Genomic DNA, 23,157 nt, shown 5'->3' on the forward strand with positions numbered 1-23,157 from the left:
GATGGTGACTCCACCCTTCCCTGGGCAGCCTGTTCCCACGTTTAACCACTCTTTCAGAGAAGAAATTTTCCCTGATATCCAACCTGATCCTCCCCTGGCACAACTTGAGGCCAGTTCCCTTTGTTCTACCTCTACTTATCTGGGAGAAGAGGCAGCCCCCCACCTGGTTACAGCCTCCTTCCAGGCAGGTGAAGCAAGCAGTAAGGTCACCCCTGAGGCCTCCTTCTCTCCAGGCCAAACCTGGCCCCACAGCTGCTCCTGAGGAGAATTGTGTTCCAGACCCTTCATCATCTCCATTGCCCTTCTCTGGACATGCTCCAGCACCTCAAATTCCTTGCAATGAGGGATCCAAAACTTGAATTTTCCAACTAAACATTTATATAGACATAATTTATATAATTGCATTGGAAGCAAAAGGGGTGAAACTCATCCCAATCCCATATACAAGTCAAACCTCCACAAAGTAGAATTAACTTTTAATAACTACATTGCACCAGGAAACAGTAAAAACTAAATGATAATGAGAAGGCTAATTAACTGGAACAATGATACTCCTTTTGGTGAGTAGCTAAGAGTTCTTGGCCAGTAATCCCTCTGTTAAGTAAGTCACAGCACAGTCTGGTTGGGATGAGACCCTCAAAGGTCACCCCAGTTCCAAAGCCCTGCTGAGGGGGCACCAGACCAGGCTGCTCAAAGCCCTGTCCAGCACGATCCAGAGCCCTGCTAACAATGGAGCATCACCTGTCTGGGCAGACTGCACCAGAGTCTCACCATCCTCTTCAGAAACTTCCCCCTTATGTCCAATCTAAACCTACTGCATTCCCATTTAAAACCACTGCCTCTCATCCTGTCATGACAGACCTTGGCAAGAAGTCTCCCCATATCTTTCCTCTAAACCTCTCATACACTGAGAAGCTGCATCACAGTAGAAAATACTTTGAAGGAACTGATGGTTCTCTCACTCCAGTGAGCAAGTAGAAGCAGCTCTCACAACAGAGCAAAGTTACAGAAGAGAAAGTTTCCAAGGCAGGGGAATAGCTCAGGAATGATGCTACCATGCCACAAACACCAGCTTCCAGAAGGGCTCTGCAGAACACAAGGCACAACTACAAGTTGCAAATGCAAGTGAGCCTGTACAGCTCACAGATAATCCTGAAGTGGAGTCCTGTGAGAACAATGAACTGCCTTTCTTAGGAGGACATATGATCTATGATTTCTGACTGAACACCTTTGAAATGAGGCTGGGGCAGGGAAAAATCCTGCAAGGAACAAGGAACACTGTCAGATTTCCTAACTCATCAACTTCTGTGTTGGCCCTGATAAAAGCAGTTTTATGGTGATGCAAAAAGTTTTTGGTAGTGACATCCTATTCTGGGAATCAAAATGAGCCAGAAAGGATACAAGAAAATGTGAAACTGATTATATACTATCAAGCATTGGAGGAAATCTATTGTAGATCCATGGATCACAAACTTCAGCTTTTTCTTCATTTTTAAGCACAGTCTGCTCTTCATATTTCCAAGTTTAACAACTACTAGAAGCTGAGGTTTATACAGGAGAGAACTGATCTAACAAAGTGCAAAAGTACTGGAATATCATTTCATACACAATCTGCTTGAGAAAGTGAGCCTCCTTCTCAGTAGTTTGAGATTAACACTTCTCAAAGAAGCAATGTCTCCAAATATTGCTATGGACACTGAGTTATCTGCAGAGCACCAGTCTGAATCTTGACCAGCACAACAGGAATTATTCAATATTGTTCCTGGCTGAGGTGCTTTGTAGCTCCTACACAAGGTGATTCTCAGCATCAACTCCTACTCCTACATGACAAATTCATTGCTAAGTACTGAATTCACCTGTAAAATATTCAGAACAGGCTTTGTTCCTTAGGTATCTTCATAAGTAAAACACAAGTCTCTCCACAAGACGCTTCTACAAAATGAATCACTGCAAGTACTTTTGCAGAACTTCAGATCAGTAAGAGTTCACTAAAGCCAGAAGCTGCAAAAAGTCTCAAGAGAGAAATAATTTTAAAAATACCCAAAGAAACCCCATCAAATCTGGATTACTCACACTGAGCTTATAAAATTTTGGCGTTATCTACACTCATAAATCAGCTGTTACATGTTTCAATGGCTAGTCACAAAATTAGCCTAAATGCACCCCTTACTCTACTTTTTCACTTTGAATTGGGCTTCTCTCTATTAAAAATGACTGCTCTAAACAAACAAACAAACTGTTATCAATAAATCTGAAAGAGGCTTCATTTGCAGAGTAAAAGCAACACACTGATTGTCTAAGGCTGCAGATACTCCTATAAAAGGCACCAATGCACGTCACACATTCAGGGCTGTACTATTTGAATTTTTAACCAGTTTTTTACTTGGGTGGCTCAGAAAACAATTTTATGAAAAAAGCTTGGCCATCCTCTCAGAGTGAGCTAAAGATGTGCAATAACTACAAAATTTAAATTCATTTAGTCAATCATGCTGCAATCCAGCAATAGGATGAGTTATAATAAAATTTGAAAAATAAAATCTAATCACTTATGCTACCACAGAAAAATTCTCAATTTGAATTAAAACTTGAAGTATTAGAATTAAGCAACTACCAAAGCAGAAAGAAGATGACAAAAGTTCTAAATCAACTGTTTAAATATCAGGTTTCCTGCTTGTGTAAGACTTTTGTGATTGCTTGCCATAGTAGTGCTGCAAACACTAAAATAAACAGTCAAGTTTCTCTGTTAAGTCTCTGATTAATTCTTCTATGACAAATCTTGGAAATACTCAATATTCAATACAATGAATCAAAGCTTTCTACTTTGTTGATAATTGCATATATGGAAAAGCTTTATAGGATGCAGACAATTTCTGTAACACACCTTGTCTTAAACATTTACATTGTTCTCTGATCAAAAAGCATATTTATCCATGAAGGAGAAGTATTCCTTTTCCTGCAGAACCAGGAGAGACAGTAATTACCACTAATTTCAAGGTAAGTGACCTGTGTAAGTTCATTAGCAGCCCATGTAAGTGACAACTCTGCAAAAAGCAACACCAACTGCAGACTGCCTGCACACTTGATTCCCTACATTTCCACACCCAGCATGGCCAGGGCAGAAAGGAGAAAATGGTACTGGGAACTACAACATTCCACACTCTCTGGCCTGATGACCACCAGCCTCTCCTCACTCTGGTCATCAAAACTAGAAGAAAAACCCTAGATTAGAAAGAAGCAGAGTGAGGGGATGGCAGAACCACCTGTCAGGATCCCCAGCAAACACAAACTGATTAGGACACGACTCTTCACACATGAAACTGAGCAGGGAAGCAGACAAGCACATATAAACAGGAACAAAAAGGAAGAAAGCTGACAGAGAAAAAAACCCCAATGAACAGACAGGAGTTAATACAGAACAACAGCACAGAAAAATACAAACCATACTCACTACAGCAGAAAACATCAACTTCCATTTCTAAAGTTTAATTCTAAACTTTGGTGGCCTGACTGTGTAAATTTCTTTGACATGAATAATTGCTATAAAATATGATGAACAAGTTACACAGCATGCCTGTCTTTTCTATCATTCCAGAACTTGTTAACATAAGGAAATTTAACATGGACCTTGCTGATTCTGTGGTATCTCCTGACAAGTCTTTGCATGAACACCTTCTCATGGGAGTGTCGCAAGACAGCCACATAAAGAAGTTACACACCACATTATATTAATTTACTTATGTTTACTGCAATATAACACATTGACACATTGAGGTTATCCATGATCACACCTGTACATGCAGAGGTGCTCAACCATGTGCCATGGTCAGGAACTGCTGGGCCCAACATCCTTGGGCTGTAAAATAAAAAATAACCAGCCAACAATATAAATACATACAGACATGTATAATGTATGAGCTATATATGTATATATACAGATGTCACATACATCCTAGGTTATGCTTTTTGCATCTTTTTTTTCTTCTTCTTTTTGCTTTTGGGGGCAGAGAGGGAAGAATGCCTTAAAATTAGATTGCTGTTTCTACAACAGACAGGTTCTGCAACATCAGACCACAGTCATCTTCTATTAACATTATTTTATCTCATCTCAGCCCCAGATGGACTTTCTGGGGAGATGTGCCTTAGATATTACACAATGCAGACATTTTGAAATGCTTTCTTTCTGCATTAACTTCAGCAATTACCTATTAAAAAATACTAATGGGATACAAAAAATGAAAAAAGAGAAGTCTGGTGAAAGGAAAGCTGTTTCTCCTCTTTCCATAAGCTTTCCATATGTTACATCTGTTGCAAAAAGAAGCATTGGTATGTAAGGTAGTGTTTAATCAACACTCAGATAAAGCTGTAGCTGTCCTGTCTGTGGAATTGCTTAAATAGCAAATCTCTATAAGGGAGTCTCAATATTACTTTGGATTTACTTGTTCTATCATCTTGGCCAGAAATGGGATAAGCCAAAAGAGATAATGGAAGGACTAGAATATAAATACAGTTGTTCATCCTAAAATGCATTCCTGCCCAAAATTCCTGTACAGCTTCAGACCTTGAAGAGTATCCAGTATCTTTACTTCATGAAAGCTTCAGAGTATCCTCTTCCCACAGAGAGCTCCAAACCAGGTGGGCTTAACACCTGAGAAACTACAGATAACAGCTGAAAAACTGCAGCCACCTACATTAAACCTGTTCATGAACAAAATTAATTTCTGGTAGAGCCACAGAATGGGTTGGGTCAGAAGGGATTTTAAAGATTACCTAAATCCAAACCCACTGCCATGGGTAGTGACACCTTTGCACTATATTTATACATGTGTGTGTATGTATATATGTTTGTTAATATATTTTTATTATTTATTTTTCTTGTATTTATTGCTTCTGCCAAATTAAAAATCTAATAGCTACTTGGTAAATTCTTCTGTTCCCAACCCAGTGTAGTATCCAAAGCCTGTATATTTGAAAAAACAATCAATACTTATGGCTAGAATATTCTATTGTATTCTATTGTATTCTATTGTATTCTATTGTATTGTATTGTATTGTATTGTATTGTATCGTATCGTATTGTATTGTATTCTATTCTATTCTATTCTATTCCATCTTAATAATGCAGCAGTCTTCACACTGTCAAATAACTTTCATGCTCTTCTGTGCACTCTGGGTACAATATTAAACTGGCTTTTCTCCAACATTTATTCTAATTTCCTTATTTTTCTAAAATGAAATTGGAAGATGAATGAATTATAATCACTCATAGGTCAGCTACAGTTACACAGAAGCACAAATTCCTCCTAAAACCCACACATCAGCTCTCTGTCCAAGGCTAAGCCATGACTTTGGGAGGTTAAGCAAAGCTGTGTTTGCAGTCTGGACACCTCAGTTACTCAATGACACTGCCTGCAAAGGCAGGTTGGCAGTATTCAGGTCATCTGTCATAACATTGGTTTATTTTTGTTGGTCTGACACCAGGCCAGAAAATTTCAAATCCAAGTGATGAGATTAACACAATTCCTGGCTGGAGCATGGGTAACTTTTTAGATACAGCTGAGCATAAAAGATCAATTTTGTGATGATGGAGCTGGATGCTCTTTCACAGAGCCTGTGACTGCAACCTATAGCAAGCACATGTTGAACAACCCTGCAGCTTTATAGAATCAGCCTTGTAGGATACAAAGTAGAGGGAAAGAGGTCCTTGACTGCTAGGCAGTCTTTCCACAGCTGACACAGCTGGCTGATGGTGAAGTTACAAGTAAATGTCACTTACATCAGGTAGAGATACCGGAAAAAAGTATAAATCTGTATAAATAAATATAAAAAATGAATGAGGCTCATGTTCTGGAACTTTGAGGAGTAAGTAGTACTTGACTCTTCAAAGCATTTCACCCAAAAGTCCCTATTACAATTTCAAGGGTATCATTTCAAGGTATTTTTACAATACCTTATTTTTATTCTACATGACAAATATCCTTCCAAATATAAGTTACGCATGCAAGTTAAACACTTTAAGCAATCAGCATCTCTCTAAAGCCAAATCATTTCCACTCTGATCTGCCTTACTGTACTCCATTAAGGTTGGTAGGATAAACTGCACTGATTTCATTTCCCTTTTAGGAAGCTATCCTCATAATCCTGCTTTAGAAGAAGAAAAAAAACACTAGGGCTCAAAGGCAGCTTCGACCTAAAATAGTTACCAACTCATTCTTTTGAAGAGGTTTGGATTATTTCACTCCTCAAAATCAAAAAGATGCTGTCCAGCAGCTGAAGGTAGGTACAGCCTCCAAAATCCATGCTCTTCTTTGTTTTAATAGACCTTGCTCTTCTCTCAGCATTGATGGAGTTTTGAGGATAACTCAGTAAAGCAAGAGCTAAAGAACTGTTGAAACATTCTCTGCACTACGCTGAGCTTGCTCTGGTATTTGTGCTGTGCTCAGGGCTCTTCACCTCCATCAGAACAGGAGATTGGAACTGACACCCACTCAACAATTTGAGTGTCTCAGATGCACCACAAGAACACAAAAACCTTTCTTTCACCTGGTATGTCACAGTGCTTTCCTCTGCTTGGATACTGCAGCAAAGGAAAAGATGTGGTATTAACCAATCCCCCAGCTTCTTTACTGGTAAGAACTGGGAGTGTCCATATGGTTTGTAGAAAACAACAATGTGGGGCATGCCCAGCTCTTCAATTCGTAACCAAGAATTTCAACCTCTTCAAGCCAATCTTCTCATTTAACTCCCTTCAATCTTAGAGGGGAATCATGTACAGAAAACATAGAGGGGAAAAAATAAGAAAAAAAATCAAGGTCATATCTTCCCACAAATGAAGTCTTATACACAACAGGAGGTTAGACAGCAGAGAAACCTAAAGTTTAAAATAATTGGCTGTTTCCCCCTGGCCAAGAAAGCACAACTGCCACCAGAGCATTCCCCTGAGGCCAGTAAGTGACACGAAATGCCAGCCCTGGACAAAGGAGCACAAAGTGAGAAATTTGTACGTTTCTGAATAAAAAAACCCTAACCAGCTTATATTAAAAAAAAACCATTGTAATCTGATGCCTTGATTCCAAAATCCCAGCACAAGCAGTCACACCCTCTGCTTCACCAAACAGCCCAATGACTCCTTCAGAATTCTCACAACACTACTGCAAACAAACTCAGCTCTAAGCATTTACACAAGCCAGACTCCAGTGTAAGCTTTGGGTGCTCTGCTTTGAAAGGAGAGAGAGGAGAAGCAGGGAGATGAAAACCTTTGACATTTTTAGTGCTGTTTAAGCACAAGCCTTATTTGATTTTGCTCTGAGTCATTCCTCCCCCACAGGATGAAAGCAATGCTACATGTTCAGTATGTGAATGGCCAGATGAGCTGAGCAATACCACAACAGACCTGTTAAGTCTGACTATAAATCATATGCAGATTTTCTGTTCCTTCTAACTGCTGGAGAAATATGCAAATTAAGTAATTAGGTACCTCAGAGAAGCATGTTCTGTGATTCAGCATCAGCTTTAAAAAAACAAATGTAATTCATGCTTTAAAAAATCCCAGACAATACAATAATAATTGGTGCTCATTTTCACAACTATTGCATACCACCAATTTTCCATTATGGTGAACCAAACTCAGTACTATTTAAAGTTTGAGGGTTTTATTGGCTGAAAAATGATGAAATTGTTTAAAACAATATTTACCTGAGAACCACAATCAAAAGAACCTCCAGTTGTCAGATTTACATTATCACACCATCTCATCCAGCCTTACTGATTCTCTGGTTTAGCCACCTTCCAAGAAGGGCTCCAGTCAGGGAACACAGCACAAGACTTTGGCTACTCAACACCCACTAATTCTCCATTACTGTCTGCACAGTTTAGCCTATGGAGTTATTCTTAATTCAAATACCTTACTGTTTTGTCTAATTTTCAAATGGATTAAAAGCAAATTTCACACAATTTTAAACATTTGCAGAAGACAATGCACATTCAGCTCTGTACATACTTCCTCAAGTACACAATAATCTCTATTACTTTGATTATATGTGAGATTTCCACACCCAACCATTCAGTTTGATAAGAGCAACTTTCTATGTATTTGAAAAGTTAATGAACTGCACACAGTCCACAGATAAAACAGCCTAATGAGAAAGTGCCTTTATAACAATACATCCCCAAGCACCTGTTAAAGACATTCCTTCTGTAGTTGTACATGTTCAATTCAACTGAATCAAGTCCAGAATCCATAGAAACACATAAAAAACCCCAAACAGGTGCATGATTAAGCCACAGGTTCACACACTGTAGTATTGACTTTCTACTTATTATTCATTTTATAAACTTTCAATGATATAATGAAAAAAAATCATATAAGCATGATAAAATTCTATCAAAAATTCTCAAATGCAAAAAGCAACTTCTAAAATTCAAATTATTATTTTCAAATAAGAACCAAATATTTGAAGGAAATCTCATTACTAGAAATCAAAAGTACGTGTTCCTAATTTACAAAATTTTTCATACAACTGCTTTTACCTAAATAAAATGGAACGCCAAATGTATTTTACATTTTAAAAGCAGTTTTTAAATTAACAGCATAAGACAAATGTATCTGTAATGAAGACTATGTAACAAACATTTCCTAGACTGGTCTGGAAGTCAGTAGAAAGACAACTTAGCAGTGAATTCTGGAATATTAGAACTACTAAGGTGCCATTGAATGTTACTACCAGAAAAAAAAAAAAAAAAAAAAAACAAAACAAAAAACAACAAAACACCAAAAACATCAAAAGTGCAGAATAATTTACAGAAGAGAAAAAAAACACACCAAAAATTACAAACATACCACCATCAAATACCAAGCTTCTTACAAACTTTAACTGGGAACATGGGGGCTGCAATCTAATTCCCTTCTATGCAGAGGCACAGAAATATGCAGCTACAAGGGAAAAGCAATACTGAACATCATTTTTTCTGTCCAGCATACAGAGTCACAACTCAAAACAACAAGAAAACAGCAACCCCAGCAAAAGAGAGGCGGTGTTGATACTGCTGCTGAACTCTGAAAAAACATTTAAAAGTTTAAACAAGTGAGTATGAGGCAGAGAAACCCTTTAACTTCAGGAAATAAGCTGGGGTGGTGGTGGGGGGAGGAATCTTTGTCTAGGGAAATATTTATCATCATAAAATGCCCTCCAATAGCACACACTCTGGGTGCTTCCTCAAGAGAAATCGTCACAAAGGAAGTCTCATCTGGCTGTTTCATAATCACTTCAAACCAGTAAAAACACAATAATTCTGAAGAAAGAATTTGCTTCTCCTTTCCTTTCAATACTTGCTCCTCCCAACACATCACCACAAATTTAGAGTTCAAATGGTGACATGGACATCACTAAAGCTAAACCTTGATTTACAAACACTAAATACTCACCCAAACTGGATCAGCTCCCTGACTCCCCTCAAACCCCCCCAGTACCTTGGGTCACAGACAGACACAAAACTCTGAGACAGAGGCAGGCAGGGTGAGAGAGAGCGAAGTGTTAGACCAAAGTGTCAGGATGAGATCTGACCACAGAGACCTCAGAGCAGACTCTTCCTTCAGGTAAAGCACAAAAACTTACTGGAAATTAGACTTTCTCACTAAGAAAGCAGTCCAAGTGACAGTCTGAGGCTGAACTCTGATTCCATTTAGCAGTTTTCCTGCCACTCACAGGAACATCATAGGTGCAAGGAGCTATGCAACCAGCAGTTCTGCTTGGTCCCACTTTACCCAGTGATTTAGGCACTGAAAACATGGAAGATTTGTACAAGTTTTATTTTCCAAGTTAAATGATAGAAAAAGCAGCATCTCCTTGAAATCCAGATGATCTATATTCAAGCAAGGCAGAAACCTAAACCGTGGAGTACTGTTGATTGTTCTCAACTTCCTGAAAACCTGCCTTCCTGAATCTTCATTTTCTTTTTTATTTGGAAGAACTGGGAAAAGTTCTCAGCCTTGACCACAGGAAAAACAAAGCCATCAAACCAGATTAGTTATGAATCTCAGGGATTAGCAAATACGAAGCACAGACCAGAGAAAATAATCCAAAAGCCAGGGCAGACTATACAAAATACAAATATTGTGATTGAAAAATGTTAGAATTTTGAGATACATAGAACTGATATGAGCTTGATCCAGCATCATATAAGAATTAAAGCACACATCTAAAGACAAGTTTGCAATCCTCACAGATCCCTCCTGAAAAGTTATTCTGCAGAAAGACTTACAATCACAGTAATATATTCAGAAGTTACTAATCTTTGAGTATTTAATAAAGCTAACACAAATTTGATGTACTTGAATGAATATATGTATAATAAAAACCTATTATAATTCAACCTTGAGGTTTGCACCTTAGCAAACTCATTTCATGTTTAAGTAATCTTTTTTCATAGCTAGTAAAATCATTAACCATTAAAGGAACCCAAATTAAATACTGCTTACTACACATGCAATACAGCTGTTAAAAATGCTTTTTAAGAATGCATTGCTCAAATAATCACCAAAACACTTTCTGAAAAAAAAAAAAAATCCAGTTTTTTGGTAGAGTGTTTGTCTACTGGATTCTGTGGCATTCTGCCACACTGTACAGGCTATCAGGAAACCAAACTTAGATGCTCATAGTACAGAATATGGGGTCATTAGTAGTTCTGAACAAATAACCCCAAGCATCAAGTTTTTCTCCTTGCTTGACTTTTATTATAGTTTAATGAAAATTAAGATTATTTATGATTATGTAACATGCTTACATAATTCACAAATTCTACTATACACAGAAATAACTGGCCCTACAAGTCAAAGTACACCATACACTTGCTGGGAAAACAAAACAAACACCACCCTCAACCCCCATAAAAGCAACTACAGTAAAAAAAAAAACAAAACAAAACCAAACTCAAAAGCAGACAAAAGAAAGCCCCAAGCAAGTATAAATGCATTCCCCTTAAGTATGCAGAGTTCACTTTCTAAACAGACTAACAAGCCTGTACCATAAATAGTTTAACTTAAAAAATGAGTGCAGCTTACATAAACCTGTGGCAGTCAACCATTTTTACTGATGGCATTACAACCAACAGTGGCAAAAAAGTTGAGAAAGTGAAACTTAGGAACTAATTCAAAATACCTATAGCCCTTACTCCAAGGCTGACTAAGTAAGGCTATGGCAAAGCTTAAACTCAAATATTCCATGAATTGTCAAGTGGATAGAGCAATCCAAGGATTATGCTCAAGAGAAGTTATTCAGAGTAACCCCAAAGCAGAAAGTTGCTACAAGGACACAACTCCTCACATAAGATACATCTGTTCTTTTTGGAATCTGTGTTCTAGCACATAATCAAAACATAAGAAGAAGCATATCAAAATGTCAATGTCGTAACTACTTTCCCCTCACCTGAATCATAGAAATTCTAACACTTAAATCTGTTTCTTTCTTTTCCTCTTCTTTTAGACCTCACAAAAGCCTTACCTTTCAAAATTTTCAAAAGAACGAGACATTTAGAGGAACTTCTTTACAGGAAGCAGGACAAAACAATGATCTATGGTAGAGATTTTAACAGGATTCATTGGTTGGGGGGAAAGCATATAAGAACTGCTTGGTTTTGGGGATCTTTCCAGAACTCAATTCACAGAAGAAAGTCAGACTTCTTTTGACCCTTTCCTGTCAGCTGCCCAACACCAGTCCCCCTTCAGCAAGTCCATGGACTGACACCCACAGGGACCATGGCTTCACTGAGCCCAGCAATGGCAACAGGAAGTTTTCTCCGTCTCATCCAACCAGCAGGAGAGTGAGCAGAACCCCTCTTTCAGAAGATATGGATTTCTTAAAAGGTAAGAGAAGAAGGAGCTGTTCTTCCATCTCCTCTGTGTTTCCAGGACAGGAATCCTCCCTCAGACTGCAGACACCAGTCCACCACTGCTGTGTCTCAACCTGTCCATAACAGACAGACATGAGAACAAAGTGCCCTGGGATTTGTGAAACCAAAACCCAAGAACTGAACAGTACAGATAAGAACCAAGCAGCACAAGCCTCCATGCCTTGATCACATCTTGGGTAACATATGCTCTTAGGAGAAGTGCCATAAATTTTTGCTACAACTTTTACAGCAAAAATGTCTCAGTTAAGGCAAAGCAGCTTTCAAGTGACTGAGTGTTCCTACAGAAATAGAAGTAGTGTTTATCACAGCACCAGAAATGTCTGTGTTGTTGGTTCTAGTGCCTCCATCAGTAACAACAACAGAGATCACTGAAGATGCCCCAGTGACCACACTGCTGCAGAAAGGTGTCACTCACCTGATGGAACTAACACCATCAAGACCTGCTGCACAGAACTCCTCAGAGGATTCTTTCTTCTCTGTGGAAAACTTCAAGTTGTCCTCTACAGAAGCCACTTCCCTCTTACAGACCTCTTACTCCTAAATCAAGGAACTTTGTTTCAACACTTAAGTGATTTTTGACTCTCTCCTTTTTTTTTTTTTTTTTTTTTTTTTTTTTTTTTTTTTTTTTTTAATACAGTAGATCATGATTTCTAAAGACAGACCAAAAGAGCTGATCTTACTCAGGTCTCTCTTAGGCCTAAGGCTACCTTCAGCCTCATTTACCTCAACTCCCAAAACTTGAAAGGGATTGGCAGGTAGAACATTTACTTGACTTGGAACTTTCTTTAAAGCAAAAGCAGCATTTACAGCATGTAGAGGCTGGGCTTCCAAAGCCAAGAGGCAGATTTCATTTAAGAGAACCTACATTCTGCCATTTATCAACTTAATTCAGCTGCAATAGATGTGGTACAAACTCTTCCCTGTCTAACCTCTCTTCCTTTAAACTGGATATTCCAAGAAAACAATAATTAAAAAATGTTTGTTCCAAAAAGTGCCAATGAACTCAAACCAACACAGAAGGAAGCTGGATGTAAACAGGGATAATTCTCACTGTCACTGCTTGCTACTGAAACCAGTACATACTGAAGAGTAAGAGCTTCAGTGTAAGAGCAGGAGAAAGTACAAAACCAAAAACATATTCCTGAGCATTTATTCAGAAAGTTCTTACTCAAAATGCATGAAGCTTTCAGCCCAACAATGAGATTTGTTGTGAAACACCTGTATAAAACACTGATGCTCACGAAGTTGGAACTGCATGCAAATTTTTACAACCCCACTTTCATGATGCTGCCCAAACAGCAGGAAACAAAGCATAGATAAAAGACTAAAATACCTGTTGCCCATTTGAAACTGACTAAGGAGTTGAAAAAAATCCATGGTAACGTACAAAAGCATTGACAAAAGTTTTAAAATAAAATTTCATGTAAGTGTTCTGAATTCAGCCAGAACACTTACTCAGCAGTTACTGAAGACCCATTTGCAAATGTCCAGATCAGCCAGCAGCTAAAACTTTATTTTTACCAGGAAAGAACATAAAGTAACTTTTCAGCAGAATATCCAGCAAATAATTTAAAGTTTTTAACACATTCAAATCAGCAGTGAGAAGATGATATTTGATGTAAGGCTTGCTAGTAGAAATTTAACCTATTCGTTTTTGAGCAAATATGAAGCAACAGAGAAATTGTACCAAATTAACACTTTGTCTTGTCTAGACACGTAATTTCTGGTCCAGCATTAGCAGGATTACAGTGAGAATTACTATTCCTTCAAGATAAAGATAAGAATTCCAAGAAAAAAAAGCAGGTACACTTTAATGCAATGCTCTGCAACAGCCTAGTACCTGGCTTACTATTTCTGCAGGCTGATCTCAAGAACATCCACATGAAAGCCCAGCTCCATATTTCTTTCATAACTTGCACAACATCTAGGTTAAAAAACAAAGGCAACAAAACCCAATCATCTCCTATTCATCAACTATTACTGATCCAATGCCCAACATAGGAGAACAAAACAAATCTGTAACTCTTTCAAGTGCTAAGAAAAAATGCCCGAATCTTGAGCCAAGCAAACTCCCCACTGAAGACACAGAATTACACTTGAGGATTTATACCAGTGTGACAAATAACATACTTAGAACAAGCAAAGCCTTTTCCCAGCCAATTTCTAATGCAGCTGTGGCACTGTCAACCAGGAGGAGTTGTTCAAACAGCTGACCTGGGGGCAAATCACCTCAGAATACAACCAAGGAATAGAAAAATGCTGAAGCATAAAGCTGCAAGATTAAAATACCAGCACTGCTGTGGTTCTTTTTACCAAATCTGGTAAGAAACAGTCAATACTGAATGCAGTTTATTAAATTGTTCAAGTTTTTTCCCTACCACAACATCCAAGACAAATACTGATAGTAACAGGATTTCTTTTTCTAAAAACTCTCCATTTGCCCCTAGATCAACCATGATTTCACATAATTGATCCACTTTTCAAATTAATGTACAGACATGCAATTTCATTTGAAAGAAAGGATTTCATTTTGAGTATGGAACAAGACTGATTGAACAGAACCTGCTGAAGGGTGTTTTCCAGAAAACACTCAATGATCCACCAGCCAGCCCACAGGCAGGTAGGAAAACATCTGTACCTGAGCTGTGACAGGGAGGCTGCTCAGCAGCACAATGACCTCCCTCCTTTCTCTCCCTTTGCTATTTGCTTACAAAGCCCCCTGCTTTAAACAACTCTCTGAAAAGAGCAGTGATTTTCCTTACTAAAGAGCCAGGTTAGGACAAAACCTGGTAATTCAATGCTTTTAAAATACCACTGCTTTGAATTCAGGCCCTTGATAAAATAAAGCCCACCAGAAACTGAAGAACTAATGTTTCTTAAAAACACACAACTGTATATAACCTCAACAGAGATGGCATTTTTCATCTTTACTCTCTAGTGCTATGCTGACTATTTTAAAACAATACCTGAAAAGGGAGAAACATTCAACACAGTAATCAATGGGGTGTAGAGAATATTGAAATGTTATTTCCACAGTGCCATTAAGCTGAGACAGACACTGTGATCTATATGGTATAACTGATCTTCAGAAAGAAGAAATGAACAAGAAAAATGCCAAACAATAAGAACAGTGGCATTGTCTCACCATACTACATACTGAATTCTGTGACACGCATTTCAGCTTCTCAAGTCAATGAAAACACCCCAGTGATGTTTTTCTGGAAGTTGAGCACCTGAGTCTCCTGGATACCAAACCACAGTGCCACAAACACTGACAGAGCACAGAAGCTGCTGACCAACCACCCTCCCCACACAGAACAGACACCCAGCATGGATATTCAGCACCACAGAACCACACACTAGCACCACTTGCCTGGAGCTGGAGAGAGCACTTTGTTTAAGTATTATGAGCACATTGCCGGTTTGAAAGCCTTTCAAAGGACAACTCTGACACTTGAAGGTTTGGCAGACTACAAGAACCTATTCTAGCAGTGCTTTCAACCAACACCTTCAACATCTGCACATGAGTCTAAACAACTATTTCAAAACTCATCTTTGCATTCACAGAGAGAGTTTCACACGTGAGAACTGGCACCACGACATCACCACACATGCAACTTCTGCAAAGCAGTTCTCAATCTCTCACAAAAACAAGACACTCAATATTGCCTTTTGGACAGTATTTTACTCTACTATGACCACACAGAAATAAGCCTAGAGAAAATTTGTACTATAGAGAAAACCCAAGAGTTCCAACCTGGAAAAAAAAAGTGACAATAAGAGGAAACTTTGCCAGAGGTATGAAAGTAAATCCCTAATATCAGTTAGCACTAGGTAGCACCAACATTTTTCAGTTCAGTTTTATTTTTCTCTTAAGAGTAAAGACAGGGACAGGAAAAGATACTGCAAAACCACAAGTCACAGATATTTCTACCAATATCTGGCAGTCCAGAGTAGCCCAAAAGGTGCTCATGGTAAAGTTTCAGGCTCTGTATGAAACCTCTCAGTTTCACACTGTTTTTCACCTGCCTTTTAACCACACCACATAACAAAAATAACTCCCGCTGCAAACACCTTCAGTTACACTTTCCTTGTGCTCATGTGTGAGCCCACAGGTTCTGCCCCTGCCTCAGCTCACAGCAGAGGAACAGCAGCATCACACATCTCCCAGAGCAGAATGTGTCATAGCACAGTTGAGTTGCATGACTAAGCACACACTCAGACTTGATGTTACCCAAAATTTACTAGATTTGATCATTTACTCAATGACTCTATCATCACTAAAATACCTTTGGTGTCAAAAAAGTAAATCAAAGGCTTTTGCTTGTGTTGGTGATTCTGTTGAAATGCTGAAGCTGTGAAAGCAGGGATTTGAAAATCATCCCAGCTGAAGACAAAGTGCTTTGAAAAAGAATTCAGTAAAATATCTTAGGTTTCCTATTTGTTATGAACTGCAGGACATACCCATGTAACTCTTGCCCTAACCAAGAATGCTTCTGCAGGTCATACTTTGAGGATACTTATGCTGTTTACAAATATAAACAAAATTAATCATGACAGGTTTGAAATCAGGAGAAAGCCTCTAGACCAGCACAACCAAAACCTTTATTTAAGCCCTACATAATTCCTGAGAGGGAACAGAGGAGAGTCTGCAGATAACCCAAAGAATCCCATCAATGCACTCTACTGGGTGACTCCAAAGCAGTCTTTTCCCTTTAGGATTTCCTTTTACTCTGCAACTCAACAGAGACACCAGCACAGACATCACCAAAGCTGCCTGAAAGTCAGATGTGTTTTCACAATACCTATTCAACTCATCCAGTCTTCCTCAAGATGAAAAGTCATGGAAAGGAAAAGGAGCCTCAACGAGATTCAGGAAACAAGAGTGGACACAGATTTCACAATTCCTTCATTACATTTACCTGACATCATTATATGTAAAGGTTATGACCCAAGATGACAAAAAAAACATAATAAAAGTATAATTTCATAATAAGAGTACAATTTCATAATAAGAATACATCATACTCAGCTGGCTACCTGTGCTTAAAGCAAAAGATTCAAGATTAAAGGCAGGCTTAAATGCTGATTTTAATATTCTTTATTAATGTGTGCAAAATTTGCTGTGTTGGTAATTTTATGGACAAACAAAGACAGTCTATATACACATTAATACAGGTTGTTAAGGCACTCCTCAGATTGCTGCTGTCAACAGACACCATTCATAAGGCAGGACAAAGTGCAAGCTTTAACAAATGTTGTGAAATACTTTTTTTAAGAATCCTGTTCCTCTCTCTCTACAAAGAGGAAATGAATTTCACATTTCTTCTTTTTACATGAAATATGTTAACTGCAAATATACTTAAGAAGAGGCAGAAGAAAGAATTGCTTTTCTTGCAGAGCTAGAAAACAAAATTAAAGTTACCAGAACAGTGACTGGCCTTGGACCATGCAAGCTTTACCTGTAACTTTTAAGAGTTCTGTTATACTAAGTTCTCTGGAAATCTTAGTGATCAGGTGGAGCTGCTGGAGAACATAAGCCCATAAAGGAGTACTACACAATTTTGTCACAGTAAACACCAGCACTAAAAATAACAAACACATATTGACACATCAGCTGTATAGGTTGACCTGACCACTCTCAAGACTTATTTAGAATTGAAGAATAGTGTCTTCAAACCTGTTAGCACTGAGACCTTCCATAACAGCTTTCATGCATGTTCACTTGAACACAGGGTCTTACTTTAAGTTTTTCCATTACTTTCCAAGTGTGGCATATCTAAGCCATTCCATTTTTTTTGGACACAGAGAATGTCTACCAAAACCTGAAGTGCAGATACTCCCAAACCACCTAAGCAACTGTCTTTTCTCTCCTTGTTTTCTCCTTGCCAAAGCCAGGGAAACAAGGGCCAATATCACGTTACAAGTTATGTTTGAACAAGGGGAAAAGCACAGAGACTGCACAGTCCTACACTAACACAGAACAGTATGAATAAGAGCTGCATCCATCCACCATATCCACTTGCATTTAAAAAACCAACTAAAACTCGAGCTAATTTTGCTCACAGCCAACACAAGCAGCCGATAAGATCTCAAACCCGACCTGAAGCCAAGACTCTGGACAGAGCACAGCCAAGGAAGGCCTTGCTACCTTTGGGGGCCTTCTATTTCTAGAGCCAAGGCACAGCAGCAGCAGCAGCAGCATCGCGCTGCAGTCACGTCCAAGGGGCACTGGCAGCGTTTACCTGTGAATCCATTTGCTTTTTATTAATGAATTTATTTTTACGCAGCAAGAGCAGCATCAGTGGCCCAGCAGGCAGCACAGCCCCTGCTCAGGGGACACCCGCCCGGGATCCCCGGGCACTCCGCCCGCCTCGCTCCGCAAAGGGCTCCAAAAACAAAGACCAAAGTTTTCCCTGCTCGCTGCGTGGGAGTGCGGCAGCAAAACAGGAGCCAGGATCAACACGAGCCGCCTCCCGTCACCACACCCGGGCCCACGCAGGGCAGGAGAGCCCCGCTCCCCGGGCAGCCCGTCCGCTCCCCCGGCACGGCTGCAGCCGCTCCCGCACGGCCAGGGGGACACCCACAGCCCGCCGGGATGGGGGAGCGGGGGTGTCACCGAGCCTCCCTCGCTGACCCCCGGCAGCGGGGCGGCCCTGCCCGCCCCCCGATTCACCCGCACAGCCCTCCCTCACCACCGCCCCCCCTCACCGTGCTGCGCTGGGGGCTCGGCTCCGGCTGCGGCTGCGGCTCCGGCGGCTGCATTCCCGCCCCCCGGCTCTGCCCCGGGCCGCGCTGCGGGGGCCCCCCCGCTCCTGCTGAGGAAGGGGAGAGGCAGAGGCGCGTGGCCCGGCGGGCGGGCGGGCGCGGGCAGCGGCGGCGGGAGCAGGGAGCGGGTCCCGGGGCAGAGCGCGGCCGGGAAGCGCTTCCGGGCTCAGTGCGGGGCGCTGGGGCCGCCGGGCGGGGCGGGGCCCCGGCTGCGCCCAACGGCGTCCGACATGGCGCGGCCCGCGCGCGCCGGACCGCGCGGCTCTCGCGAGACTTGGCGGAGGCAGCGGCGGCGAGAGGGGGGCGCGGGGGCGCGAAGGCGCGCGGCAACGAGCAGGGGGCGGGGCAGGGGCGGGGAAAGGGCGGGGCAGGGGGCGGGCCCTAGGCGGGGGGCGGGGCCAGGGCGGTGTGAGGGCTTCGCGCTGGGGCTCATTCCTATCGCTCCCCCTGCCCGGCACTCGGGGATCCTCAGCGCATTTAAACGAAACTTCCCCCTAGCCAAGGCAGAGGTGATTGGGGACCCTCACCTCCGGCTTTCCCCTCTAGAGAAGCCTGAGCGTGTTTGGGCAGTGACAGGAGCTGAGGTGTTGTTTTCTGAGTGTTGGCAGCAGCGGTGAGGTGCGTGCCCGCAGTGGTTACGCAGTTCACAGGGTCACAGAATGGGGCAGGTTGGAGCACAGTGGGTTATCCGGCCCAGCCTCTCGGCTCAGGGCACCCTCTCAGGCAGGGCCATGCCGGAGCACAGGCTCGGGGCTGTGTCCAGACGGTGCTGGAATGGCTCCAGTGAGGGAGGCTCCATGCTCTCCATGGACGATCTGTTCCAGTGCGTGTTCTTACATGGTACAGGATAGCTGTGAGCAGAAAAACGCTGCTGTGCTGTGCTCCTACCCAAATGTCTCACGATCCTGTGCCAGTCCAAGTAATATTTTTGGTCCTTCTGCTTGCAGGATGGACTCGGGGCTCTTATGATTAATATGGATTGATCCAGTGTGAACTTTTAATTGACATCTCCGGAGGCTGAAATCTTCCTGTTGAGGCAGAGCCTTGCAGATGGTTTGGTGGGTGTGCACTGATTTTCCATCCACACATTGGGCCTTGAGATTACATTAGGTTTGTACGCCAGCATAAACTGGTTTAAAGCATCTTTTCACAAATCATAAAGATTATTATTTGTGTTCTTTAGGATTTGTGTGTGTGTGTGTTTAGGTATTTTTCTTTGTTTAAACAGCATCTGTCTTGTATAGATTTTTTTTGTCTTTTTTACTTTTTTGTCTTTTTTACAGATTCAGAGCCACAGAAGCCATTGCATTGATGCCTGTGAGAGCAGATGCAGAGCCCTGTGTGAAAAATGCATATTTTTTAATATGCTTTTCGCAAATATTAAAATGAATATTGTATGTGTTGTGTTAGAAAGTAATGCTGTATTAATTCTCTTAAGTAGTGTGTTAAATATAGTTTTAGGTTATAACAAAATGTTGAAATAGAAACTATGCTATGTAAGATACTTTTTTTTAAAGAAAGGACTCGCAGTGAGATAGCACCCCACAGGACACCTAAATCTTTCAGAGAAAAATAATTTATTGCCCTCTTATCAGAAGAAATGAACTTCTTCCCGCCTCGAAGGTGCTTTTAGGATTCAGAGGAAGAAGTTGACAATGACCAGACAGAATCCTGTATTTGAATGGAATTTATGCATCATGTATGAGGTGTATGAATATGCAACAGGCTGTTGCTTTTAAGGCTTAATCCTCTGTTAACGGGTGGGTGTCATTTTTTCAGCCTCGTGCTGCCCAGAAAAAGGTACCCGGATGCCCATAACTCTTTGTCTCTATTTTCTCATATTGTCCTAATTCAAATTGTCCAAATTATTATTACTCTAATTGTATTACTATTTTTATAACCATTTTATTACTATTAAACTTTAAACATTTTAAAAACAAGTGATTGGCATTTTTCACACTGTAAGCACCTCCTGTCTCTCTCTGGCACAGGACTGGAAGTGCAGGGGGGACTTGTGTGTCTGGTATTGCCATTACTGACTCTTCCCTTCCGTGTGCAGAGGCCTCAGCTCCTGTGTCAGAGGTTGTGTGAAGTTAATTAAGGAATTCCTGTATTCTGATCCCCACATTGGAAGCACGCCAAGCCTGACTAACGTTTCTGGAGAAGCAAAACTGGAAGTAAACAGGATCTTGATGCAACAATACTTTTATCTAAAAGAGTTGGATTCTTATCCTCTGACTGGAACTATTATCAAGATGCTGAAGTGCATATTCCTCAGCAAAAATCCTTAATTTCCAAATATGAGTGTGTGCTGTTAATGCCAATGAATACTCCCATAGCTATATGTAGTCTCACTTAAAATGTAAGAAACAGCCCTTGGTACAGCTGTTGATGTTGTGCACATGACAGTCTCTGTGGCCTGACTTAAACCTGCTGGCCCTGGCTTCTCCAGCATTTTTTGTGTTTTCCAGCTACTGTCTTAATTCATCCTGTCATTGTTGGTTCCAGATTTTTCAAATCAACATGTGAGTCACTTTGTCACTGCCCCTCTGCAAAGTCCTTGTACTACAGCTCCAGTGAGTCCTGTACCTTCATACAAGTGGGCTCCATGGCTCCTTTTCACTTCAGAAGCAACCAGCACTTTGTTTTTGTTTGGAAATGATGCTTTTCCTCTGCAATTCTCTGTAATGGACTGACCGAGGACTGTAATCCAGCAATTGCTGACTTTTATCCCACTTTCAAAGCAGGAGTGTTCCAACAGAAATTGCAGACACTCAGAATTTTTCATCTACCCTTAGCTGGTTGTATGCTTGAGAGCAGGATTGTGAGACTGAGAAATTAATCGGTCTTGAAACTTCACAATTAATCATGGCACAGCCAGGGCTGTGCTCGAGAATTTAAGAAAAAAATCCTTATGGGTATTAGGTGCCTGATTACCCCTGAAATCAAAGGTTGTGTATGTTCTAACTTTGCTGAACACATCTCTGAAGGCAGTTAATTTTATTGCTGATCCAGCTTTTCTGTCTCTTAGCCATATGACAACTACAAAAATTGATTATACGGAAAAGGAATGTTAGGAAAGTGCTTAATGCATTTTTAGCTGCTTCTAATGGGATTTAGCAGCTGGAAACAAGGAGAGCTGGCACTGAGTAATCAGGGCTGTTCCTAGACAGCTGTGTGGGAACCACAGCATCAGGACTCTGAAATTAATCACCATTTTTTTCCCGTATTTTAAAATATGCAATATATGCAAGGAAGAATTTGAAGGCTAGCTCTCAATACTTGCAGCTCAGACAGTTAACTCAAAGTCAAATGGAATTCATTGTTAAATCCAGTTCTGTAATAACTTCTAGATGAAAATGCCCCGGGGTTCTGTGTGATTTTTTATTTTATTTAATGCTTATGGCAGTTAGTACTGCCCATTTTTGAAAGGCCTCAGGTTTGGATTTAAATTCCATGCTACATTAATTTTTAAGCAGAACAAAAATGTAGTTATTTCTGCTCCCCTTTTCTCTTTATGAGCAACAATCCAAGAGACCCATTTTCCTATTTTGGAAGAAAGCAATTTTATGCATGTTTGTGCCTAGGAATTGCAGTTAGAAAATCGTCTTGGTAAAATGGCCCTGCTATAGGTTTTCTGTCTGAATAGTTCCTATACTCCCTTAGCTCCATTTACTAATCAAAAGCATAATTTTCAACATAAGCACTGTAAACTGAGTCTTGAATCCCCCTCTTACACCATGGTTGGTGTTTTGTCACTGAAATGCACCAAGTAAGTTTATGTGATGCCTAAAGTGGAATAAAGTGATGCCTAAAGGGGAATATAGTCCCACTGTGTGGGAATGGACTGCATCCATTTATCAGAGTTTTAGTAAAAAAAATAAGTTATTTTTTTGGTCCTAAAGTATTTAAGTATTTAGGAAAAAAAAAAAAAAAGGAATGTGTGGCTAGAGTAAGAAGGTACCATTGTTTTCATACTGTTTTCCTTATGGAAGGAAATTACCTTGGGATAAAATCTAAGCACTCATATATAGGTCTGTGATAGTACTTTGGGTTAGTGCCAGGTCCTGCTGACCCCTGTGGTAGTTTGTGTTCAAGAAATTGCAGAATTCAGGGTCTAAGCAGGATTGTTTAGGTGGAAACCTATGGATCTGGAGCTCACAGCCAAGGATATCCTTTCTATGATAATTTTAATTCTGCCAGCTTGTTCTTTAACAAGTCCTGTGCCATTGGTTTGTAAGTGTGCCTCACTTCTCTGTGTTTCATTACATTTAAAGAACGTATCCTTGGCCTTTCCTCAACATAAGGTGAATTCTATGTCCTAAAAACAATTTCTAGAGCACAATTCATGTACTAGATTCCAAATTTAATCAAAACTTTTTGGAATTACACATAACCCTTTGTACTTTTCTTTCTGCTAAAGCTGTTTGCAAAGCTGTTGTAAAGCTGTTTTGATTCTGCTGGATACCCTGGTTATTTTTTCAT

At 40.4% G+C, this 23,157-nt stretch overlaps 1 protein-coding gene across 2 annotated transcripts in view; it reads right to left on the bottom strand.

Annotated features, from left to right (window-relative positions):
• The window catches only part of TAB3 (TGF-beta activated kinase 1 (MAP3K7) binding protein 3), a 44,024-nt gene extending 25,314 nt beyond the window's left edge, over positions 1 to 18,710 (bottom strand). Inside the window, exon 1 of one of the 2 annotated variants that reach the window (XM_058045647.1) lies at positions 18,616 to 18,710. The gene's annotated coding sequence lies outside the window, so the exon portion shown is untranslated. The remainder of the gene's footprint in view (positions 1 to 18,615) is intronic. The other variant, XM_058045648.1, reaches the window with a different exon arrangement.
• Positions 18,711 to 23,157: the final 4,447 nt, after the last annotated feature.

The sequence above is a fragment of the Melospiza georgiana genome, chromosome 2 (assembly GCF_028018845.1).
Source record: "Melospiza georgiana isolate bMelGeo1 chromosome 2, bMelGeo1.pri, whole genome shotgun sequence".
Lineage (NCBI taxonomy): Eukaryota > Metazoa > Chordata > Aves > Passeriformes > Passerellidae > Melospiza > Melospiza georgiana.